We start from the raw sequence: 9,359 nt of genomic DNA on the forward strand, positions 1-9,359 counted from the left end.
AAAGCATAGAGAATAAGAATCTACAGAGTATGGGCCCTTGGACAGGATTCCCATGTTAAACTCCACCCACCCAGGGCTCAGGAACTATTGTGGAAGGGGGAGGGTGGAAAGACTATAAAAGCCAAGGGAGGAGGTGCATGACCATATGGAAACACAGTCTTACAGGCTCCTGGGACCTTGCTCATATGAACCTACAGCAATGGTGTCAGCATGCACAAGATCCATGCAAACTGAAAGAGACAAAACCCCAGCACAGAACTCAGGAAATGGACAGCAGGACTCAATCTTAGCTGAAGAACTTTTGGCAGCCGATTACTGCTGGGTGAGGGAGAGTTGGTCTTCTTTAAGGGAGTGACTCTAGATAGGCTGACTAGACCGCAGTGGATGAACTTGCACTGAGGGATGTTTGGGTCCCTCAATAGGCCTTAATATAAATGACAGAATGCATGAAATCCAGGGGGAGAGCGCTATGGGAGGGTGCAGTTAGGGAAGGGGGTATAAAGATGATTAAGATGGTTTGTGTGAAATACACAAAAATCCAAAACAAACCCAAAAAACAAAAACTGATAGAATTCATCACCAAAAGCTCCATATTACCTGAAATAAGAAAGGATGCAGAAGGAAATATGTATCTACACAAAGAACTGAGGAACACTAGGAATGGAAACAGTATGGGTAAATAGACAAGACACTTGCATTTTCTGAACCTCCTTAAACTGTTGACTGTGAGCCCATGAGATGACTCAGCAGGTGAGAGCGCTCATAGTGCAACCCTGCTGACTAGGGTCTGAGGAGACCCACATGGTGGAAAGAGAGGACTAACTCCTGAAACTTGTCCTCCGAGACATGCCATGGCATGTGTGCACCCCCCCCCAAACACTCACACATACAATAATAACAATAAAGTAAAAATATAAAATTGTATAATTGGATGTTCTAACCAAAGTAAGAATGATGTAATATAACTGTAAACTCCATGATAAGACAAAGGCTAAGAGGAAAGAAACGGACATGTGACTGGAAGGTTCTAATCCTATGGACAAAATGCCTCCTATGGACAAACATGATTAGGCAGTAAGGAGAGCACACGTGCCTCCCCTCTGCTCTCTCTTTAGGAAAAATGAAAGCCTAATAAGCTTTTTGCTGAGCAGAAACTGAGGGATAGGACATCTTGGTTAAAAGATGTTCAGTGCTCCAGCTCTGCACTGAATGTGTGGTGGAGTCCATGTCAGAAGCTACAACACTTTTGAATGTTAAAGGCATATGTGCCTGTGGGTATAACACATGGGTACACATTCCATCAGAGCTGTTTCTGTTGTCAATAGAAAAAACTGAAGGTTCCACCTCAGGTCAACTGAGATTATAATCAATACTTAATTAGTGGGCTGGAGAGATGGTTCAGTGGATAGAGGGCATGCTGAGCAAGCATGACGACCTAGGTTTGGATCCTCAAAATCCATGTAAAAAAAAAAAAAAACAAACAAACAGGTGAGATGTATACACCTGAAATCCCAACACTAGGAGACAAAGACAGGAGGACCCCTGGAGCTCACTGGCCAATCAGTCTAGCTGAATCAGTGAGCTCCAGGTTCAGTGAGAGATGTCTCAAAAAATAAGATGGAAAATGATTGAGCAAGACACCATGTCAATCTCTGGTCTCCAGACACATGGACAAACACACACACACACACACACACACACACACTCCATACACACAAAACTTTATCAATGGAACTTCAAGTTCATCCATAGTAATCCCCATAATTAATAACATTCAAGCACATTTTCTAATTTTTTTCAAAAATATTTAAAGCACTTCCACTTAAATAAATGTGATTCTAAAATGTCTATTTTTACATGCAGTTGTGTAAATTGCTGGGATGGGTCTGGTGGAGTCAAGGTCAATGAAGAACAGATACAATTTAACCCTTGGGAGACAATGTGTTCACTGAACATATGGATGTGTGCACAGGAATGAGGCAGTGGGTCAGACTTGGCCTCAGGTGACTCACCCTGACCTCCTGCTTTCCAAATTTTTGGCAGTAAAAGGGTATTTGTCTTATTTATCGTGTCTACTTTTCCCGTACTCTTCCAATATAATCAGGTTGCACAAACTGGCTGTCATGATTCCAAGAAAAAGTTTATTGGGATGAACTAAAGTGTCTGGCTATAATGAAATTTCATAAGGGCCACAGGATCACAGGAAATTACAGGGAAATGGCGTATATATATTCTCCAGGAGATGGTGTGATGCTGTATCGAATCAGTATCACTTCCCAGCAGCCTCATCACACAACTTCTGGAAAAGAGTTTGAAGGAACAGTACTTTGTTTCTGTGCCAGGTACGATGATAGGAGAAGTTGCCACAACACTATGAGGTGGGGAATGTTAAATCCTCTTCCCAGGCAATAGGAACGGAGAGAGAGGAAGTCCTCATAGATGCTAATGGCTGGATAAGGGTAGGGGACCTTCTAACTCTTTTTTGTGTAAAGTGAATAAATCTTTATTTGAGGGATATTTCATGTGTTTTTCTCCACTGTCCATCAAGGTTGCAGAACTTGAAGACAACCCAGGCAATCCTTTCTCAAAGAAACAAGTATTTCTTAATCCAGCTGTGCTATCGGTCCACAGTTTTATGTCTACATGAAGGACATGCTCATGATAACTTCAAAGTTCTCCACCTGAGATCTGTGGCATCCAATTTCTTGAACCCATTTACTTTAGGAACTAGTTTAGGATTAATCTGTTTCTCAATTGCTGACACCCCATCTTAAGAATGCGTTTGGCTCATATTCATTCCTAAGCTATCACACTCAGGAATACTATAGTCTGCAGGATATAGTTCTACACAATCAGCCAGGCATGGTGGGGTCTACCTATAATATCAGTTCCAAGGAAGTTGAGGCAGGAGGATCACATATTCCAGGCCAGTACTTTCACAAACAAATAGTTTTGCATCATAAATAAGCCATTGGACCCAAATATATTCAAGCCACACATACAACCTTACCTCTTCCCCCATGAGTTCATAAGGGTAATAATTTTTCATGGTCAGTGACAATGAAAAGAATAATATTACTCTTGGCAGCTCAGTTGATAAATAAAGCCCCAAGGCAGAGCAATCGGGAAAGCTTGGCTGCAACATGAAACCAAGGACTAGAGGCCTCCGGGCCACATGCCGCCCAGAGCCCCAACCTAACTCACAAGTGGTTCCATGGGAGGCAAAAAATGGAGGACACTGAGGTCAAATGGCAAAGGAAGCTGCTAGGCCTACCTGCCCCACGGCCAGATATTTGAGAAAAGGGGGTAAAAGGTGAGACGTGTTGTGAACCTAACCTGTGAACATGCCTTGTTCATCACTGGTAAACATGATCAATCTAGTATCTGAAGAGCTCATCACTTACATCAACACACACACAGCGAGAGAGAGAGAGAGAGAGAGAGAGAGAGAGAGAGAGAGAGAGAACATTGTTGAGGGAGAATCAATCCACACAGGCTCTGAGGAGACCCGCATGTTCTAAATGGGTTTGCCAAGAATGCAGGTCTCTAACCACTTATAACCTTGGTCATTTCTCAAAAGCCTATTTACAGAGAGAAATCTTGAGAGATGTGATACTATGTCCCCCCAGATACTCTTATTACTTCTCATAACAAAATCAACAGCTTCTATAGGTAGAGTTCCCTCCTCTAACACAGCCCACTGCCCATGCAGACAGCTACATAGATCTACATGTGTTGTCACATGGGAAAGCCACAGGTAAACAGTGTCAACACCGAACTCTGGCTATGGCTTTTGTGATGGGTCCTAAAGTCTTTCTCTGTAGCTTAGGAGTCTCAAGCTTTTTACCACCACCATCAAAGTGTGACAAGTTAACTTGGTAGCTGCACACAGGGCAAGTTTCAGACCCTTCTCAGTTCTCTTTATTCATTTTTCATTTTATGTGTCTGTGTGTGAGTATATATACCATGTGTGTGCAGGTGCCCATGGAGGCCAGAAAGGGGTGCCAGAATCCCTGGAACTGAAGGTACAGACAGACAGTTGTGAACTGCCAATTGGGTACTGGGAATCAAACCCGGGTCCTCTGTAAGAACAGCAAGTGCTCTTAACTGTTGAGATATCTCTCCAGGCCCCCACTTCCCAGTTCTTGATAGCAAGAAGGTAGAATAAAGGGGAAGGAAAGTAAATGCATCCCTGCCTCTTCCTCCAGACTAGAAGTTGAGTGGCATGGTCATGGTCTACATCTCTCAACTGAGATGACTCTTGGAGAGCTATTACCTCAGGGAAATTTTCTCAGATTTCTTGGGTCAACTCCATCAAGCTTCCAATCTCCCTCCCTGAAATTCTCATCTACTTTCTTTGTGGTTCTGCATTGTCTTAGTGGAACTTTTAGATTCATAAGCTCCCTGAAAATAATTATTAACTCCTTAAATTGAGTAAGTTGTCTCTGTACAATGCAATGTTCTTAATGCTAAACACATAATATGTTCGTCACCCTGATGTTCATTGTTGTGGCATGAATCCAAATGCTGGAAACTCCATTTCCATCATTACAGTGTTGGGCTATGGAACATGGTGGGCGGTATTAGGTCATGAGGACTCTGTCCTGGGAATAAATTAGCACTGTTATAAGAAGGTGAGTTTAGGGGCTAGGGAGAAGGCTCAGCACTTAACAGCACTTATACTCTTCCAGAGGACTTGAGTGTGGTCCCCAGCACTGACATTTCAAGAGACTCACAACTGTCTGTAACTCCAGCTTCAGTGACTATGACACCCTCTTCTGGTCTCTGAGGGCACTGACACACACATGCATGTACACACACACACACACACAGAGTTAAAAATAATAAATATTTTTAATATTTGACACTGACTGCAGCCACCTGGGAAGAGGGAACCTCAAATGGGGAGTTTCTCAGATTGGACTGGCCTGTGGCCTTGTCTGTGAGGCATTTTCTTCCTCACTGGTTGATGCAGAAGGGCCCAGCCAACTGTGGGTTACACCATCCCTGGACAGGTAGGCCTAGGCTATTGGCTGTATGGGAGACTCAGTGGCTGGGTGGTCCAGGGGAAGCAAGCCAGTAAGTAGTGTTCCTCTGCAGTTTCTGCCTCCGTTTCTGCTTCAGGTACCAGCCTTGAGCTCCTGCCTTGAGCTCCTACAGTCCTCAGTGATGGACTGTAGCCTATAAAATGATATAAATCCTTTCCTCCACAAGTGCTTTGGTGTTGTGTTTTATCACCGCAACAGAGAAGTAAAGGAGGACAGCCTCCTTTTACCTATTTGCTTTTCTGCCTTTTAGCTGTGTGAGGATGGAGTTTCCTCTCTGAAGGAAGCACCATTCAAGACATCATCTTGACATCTGGATCTTCAAACCTGCCAGCACCTTGACCTTGGATTTCCAAACCTCCATAATTGGGACTGGACACATTCCTGTTCTTGGTAAACTACTCAGTCTCAGATCTTCTATAATACCATCACTATCAATAGTTTTAAATTAAGTTCTACATACACAGAACCTGCTTATCCAGCTATCTACACTCCTCTCACCCCCTGAGAATGGTGACACACAAAGCAAATGGGATTAAGAAACAGAAGCTGGGGATGTAGCTTAGATGGTAGAGTGCTTTCCTGGCATGCAGGAAGCCCTGGTTTCCCTCCCTGGTATCATATAAACTAGGTGTGGTGATGCACCCCTATAATTCCAGCAAGGTCATCCTCAGCTTATAGCAGGCTGGAGGCCAGCTTGAGCTACATAAGAACTTGGCAAAATAAAAGAAGGAAGGAAGGAAGGAAGGAAGGAAGAAAAGAAATGAAGGGAAAAGAAACAAGCTGAGAATGGAACTCTGTGGCATGTATCTGCAGTCCCAGCTACTGTGGAAGCTGAGTCCAGAGGGTCACTTGAGCCAAGGAATCCCAGGCCAGCCTGGGAACATAGCAAGACCCTATCTCAAAGAAACAATAGAAGAAATGGACCTAGCTTCTGACTTTCTCTTGTATAGGTCTTCTGATCTACAGAATTCTACAGAAACAATCATTCCTGTAAATTAGACAGCTAGATGGAAGCTGAGTTGTTTATTTGTACAGCACAACATGGTTCCACACAGGAAATGTAACTTCAAACCCTGTCTCATTAAACGTAGATGTGGGAAATATAGCGATGATGCTCAGTAGGCAGAACACACTCATTCTTTGGTACCTCTCTTTGTATTTGGACCCCTGGAAACACCAGCATCATTGGCTGCTCATTGGAAATGTTGATTTTCTGTTTCCCTGGTGCAAGTAATTGGAGTCTTCCCAATTGGGAATGGGTAAGAGGCCTTCCTAGAGACCTGTATATTTGCACTAAGAACTAGGTGAATGTTCTTATTGTCCTTCAATGCATTCACATTTTATCACTAGAGAGGCAGGCCACCAAGAAGTTATTGAAGGGTGCACAGCCAGAAAAGGCTGTAGGGCTTGTTTTTTATATAGATGGCCTTAAGTTTCCAGGAGGGTTATATAAAAGTTCTCTTGGCCACATGCAGTTCAATACAGTTCACTAGAATACTTTAGGATTTGAAGGGGAAACTTAGAAATAATATTTTTAACTGAAGGTTTTTTTCTGCCTATTGTATTCTCACCAACCCATCTGGAATTAGGTGAATCAGTCAGCTGCCTTGAGAAGGAACCATCAAGACAGTAAGACATGCGTGAGATTTACTTGGGGGGAGAGGGTGCACTGTGAGGAAGAGGAGAAGAAGCCAGAGATGGTGACCTTGTGGAGAGAGGGAAGAGGGGTAGAGTAAGAGTCTTGACTTTGGCACAAATCTAAGAAGATTCAGCCAGGCCAAATGCGAATCTTGAGCCCATCAGAGGAGTCCTCCATCTCTCTCCAGAACAGGTCTGTATTGGTATGTTTTTTGTGTTCAGTCACTGGCTAGAAATAGCCAGTGGGAAGCCTGGCCTTAGCAGGATGCAATGTTGAATTCAGAATGCAGCAACTGGGGCTGTATGTCAATTAAACTCGTTGAAGAGAGAAATCTGAGTGGTGTCATGATCACATCTCCTCCACAGGAGACAGTAGGGATGGACAAGGACCCCAAGAGTCTAACTGGATACCATGATGCCATGACTACCAGACATAGGACACAGCTAAATGAAACCCACCACTGTCTCCACTGCAGGCAAATTGCCAGGGTGGCTGTCTGCTACATCACAGTGTCCCCTTTATGAGGAACCAAGAGAAACAGCCCCTGAAGCTGAGAGCCAGGCATAGCTATTCCTCTTGGACAACTGGTGGGTTCTCTCTCTGTAGACATGTGGATTTCTCAGCTGATATCCTCTGTGTTGCTACTGCTAGGGTGCTAAGGCCCAGATTTGGAGTCTACCTCTAACTATGGGGAGTCTTCTTTTTCAACTATTTTACTGTATTTTCCCTGATTCCTTTCGTCAATACTGCTATTTTTTTGTGAACAATATATGCTCCTTTCTTAAATATGGCAAGAAATGTTTGCCTTAAGCCAAGCTGGTACCACTTAAAGCTAAATATAAGAGATTTTTTAATGCTTCAGTTTATTCTTTTTATGAGAACCTTACATACCAATGAATTCTTTGAATCTCAATGCTGTTCTAGTAGAAATAGGATTTAAGGTATGTGTAATGTTAAAGTTTCTAGTAACCACAATTTTTAAACTAAAAATAGGTAAACAATTTAAATCTTTAGAGGTCTGTATTATTTTATTTTTACATTGCATTTTGATTTGGATCAGCTAAACTGAAAGAGTCCATTACTACACATGGACAGTAGTTCCTGTGTTGTACACCAGAGGACTTAAACACAAAAACCATGAACCAGAATCAGAAGTCTTTAACCTGTGTTCACATTGACTTGACTAAAGATATCTGAGCTCCTGGAGATTTCTGAGGCAAACCTTAGGGATGAGTTCTACATTATGACAGGCATAATGACAGTGAAACTTCTGATTGGGGGAATTTTTATGGTAGGTAGAGGGTGCTATATGCACCTGAGTGCAGGTACCCAATGAGGCCAGAAGAGGGCATCACATCCCCTGGAGCTAGAGTTATAAACAATTGTGAGCTGCCCATAATGAGTGCTGGGAATTGAACCCAGGTCCTCTAAAAGAACAGTACAGGTTCTTAACCCCAGAATCATCTCTCTAGCCCCAGATTTCTGGAATTTTTAAGCTTCTCTGTATTACTTTTTCTTCACTGGTCCACCCACCCTTGGCTGTTATGAGTTATGTATATGCAGTAAGGGAAAAAAAGGGAATATAGAGATATACATTTTTGTATACTCTGCACTTCTTGCAGGCTCTGTGTGGTAGAGTACTTTAAATTACTTGGAAAATTAAAATGAAAAATTAAAGCATTTACAAGTACTCAAGGGCCAGAGAGATGGCTCAGAAGGCAAAGTGTTTGCAGTTTAAGTCTGATGACCTGAGTTCTTGCCCCAGATCCCACATAAAGGTGGAAGGTGAGAAGGACCATTTATACAGGGATTCTTAACCTGAGGTTTTGTAGCTCCTTGGTGTATAGATAAAACTGCAAAGGTAATATATTCCTAAACTTGGATGGGAAAAAAAGATTACAAGTGCATTTTGACTACCCTCTAAGCAAAACATAGCACTACCTTCCCTTGTGAATACAGGCAACCATTCACAGTAGCTTTAGAAGAAGCTGTCAGTTTGTGTCAATAGAGGTCACAGACACTTTTATGTTTATGGTCTTTCTGAAATTACAGTAGTGGTAATACCTGCTGCTAGGGCTTATTGGAGAACATTAAACAGGCACATACTATGTTATTAATGTATGGCTTTAAATTTCAGTATAATTCTTTTGCTTTGTGATACCATGTCTTACATTAGGCACAAAGAATTACTACAATACGAGGTCAGTAGGCGTCACAAGACTGCCATGACCCACAAAAAAGTTAAGAAACCCTAAATTTTAGTCTATTTCTTTGGTCTAAAAAGCCAGCCACCTGCATAGATGATGCATAGGTGAGCCGGTTCCCCAAATCTCCTATATTTTTGTGCATATGACTCTGGTCCCTCTTTATCCATTAACTTATATGCTGTGCTCACCATCACCTTGTACCAGGCACCTATCGTGCGCAGATCCTGCTCTGGTCCCTACGGAGGCACACTAAAGATGATAGGCGGGGTTTGTAGTGTGTTTATTCCATGCACACCTGAACCTCCTAGATGTCAGGTCGTGACACCTACATCTAGGTCAAGTCTAGTCCAGAAAGCAACATCAGGATCAACTAGGGCTTGTCAGGACTGCAAATCCCCAGGTGGGATTCCCTGATGTTCTGAAAGAGAAACTCCGGGGTGTTGGAGAGAGCTTCCCATCGCCAGA

This window comes from Nannospalax galili, unplaced genomic scaffold (assembly GCF_000622305.1).
Source record: "Nannospalax galili isolate Female #2095 unplaced genomic scaffold, S.galili_v1.0 scaffold443, whole genome shotgun sequence".
NCBI classification, from domain to species: Eukaryota; Metazoa; Chordata; class Mammalia; order Rodentia; family Spalacidae; genus Nannospalax; species Nannospalax galili.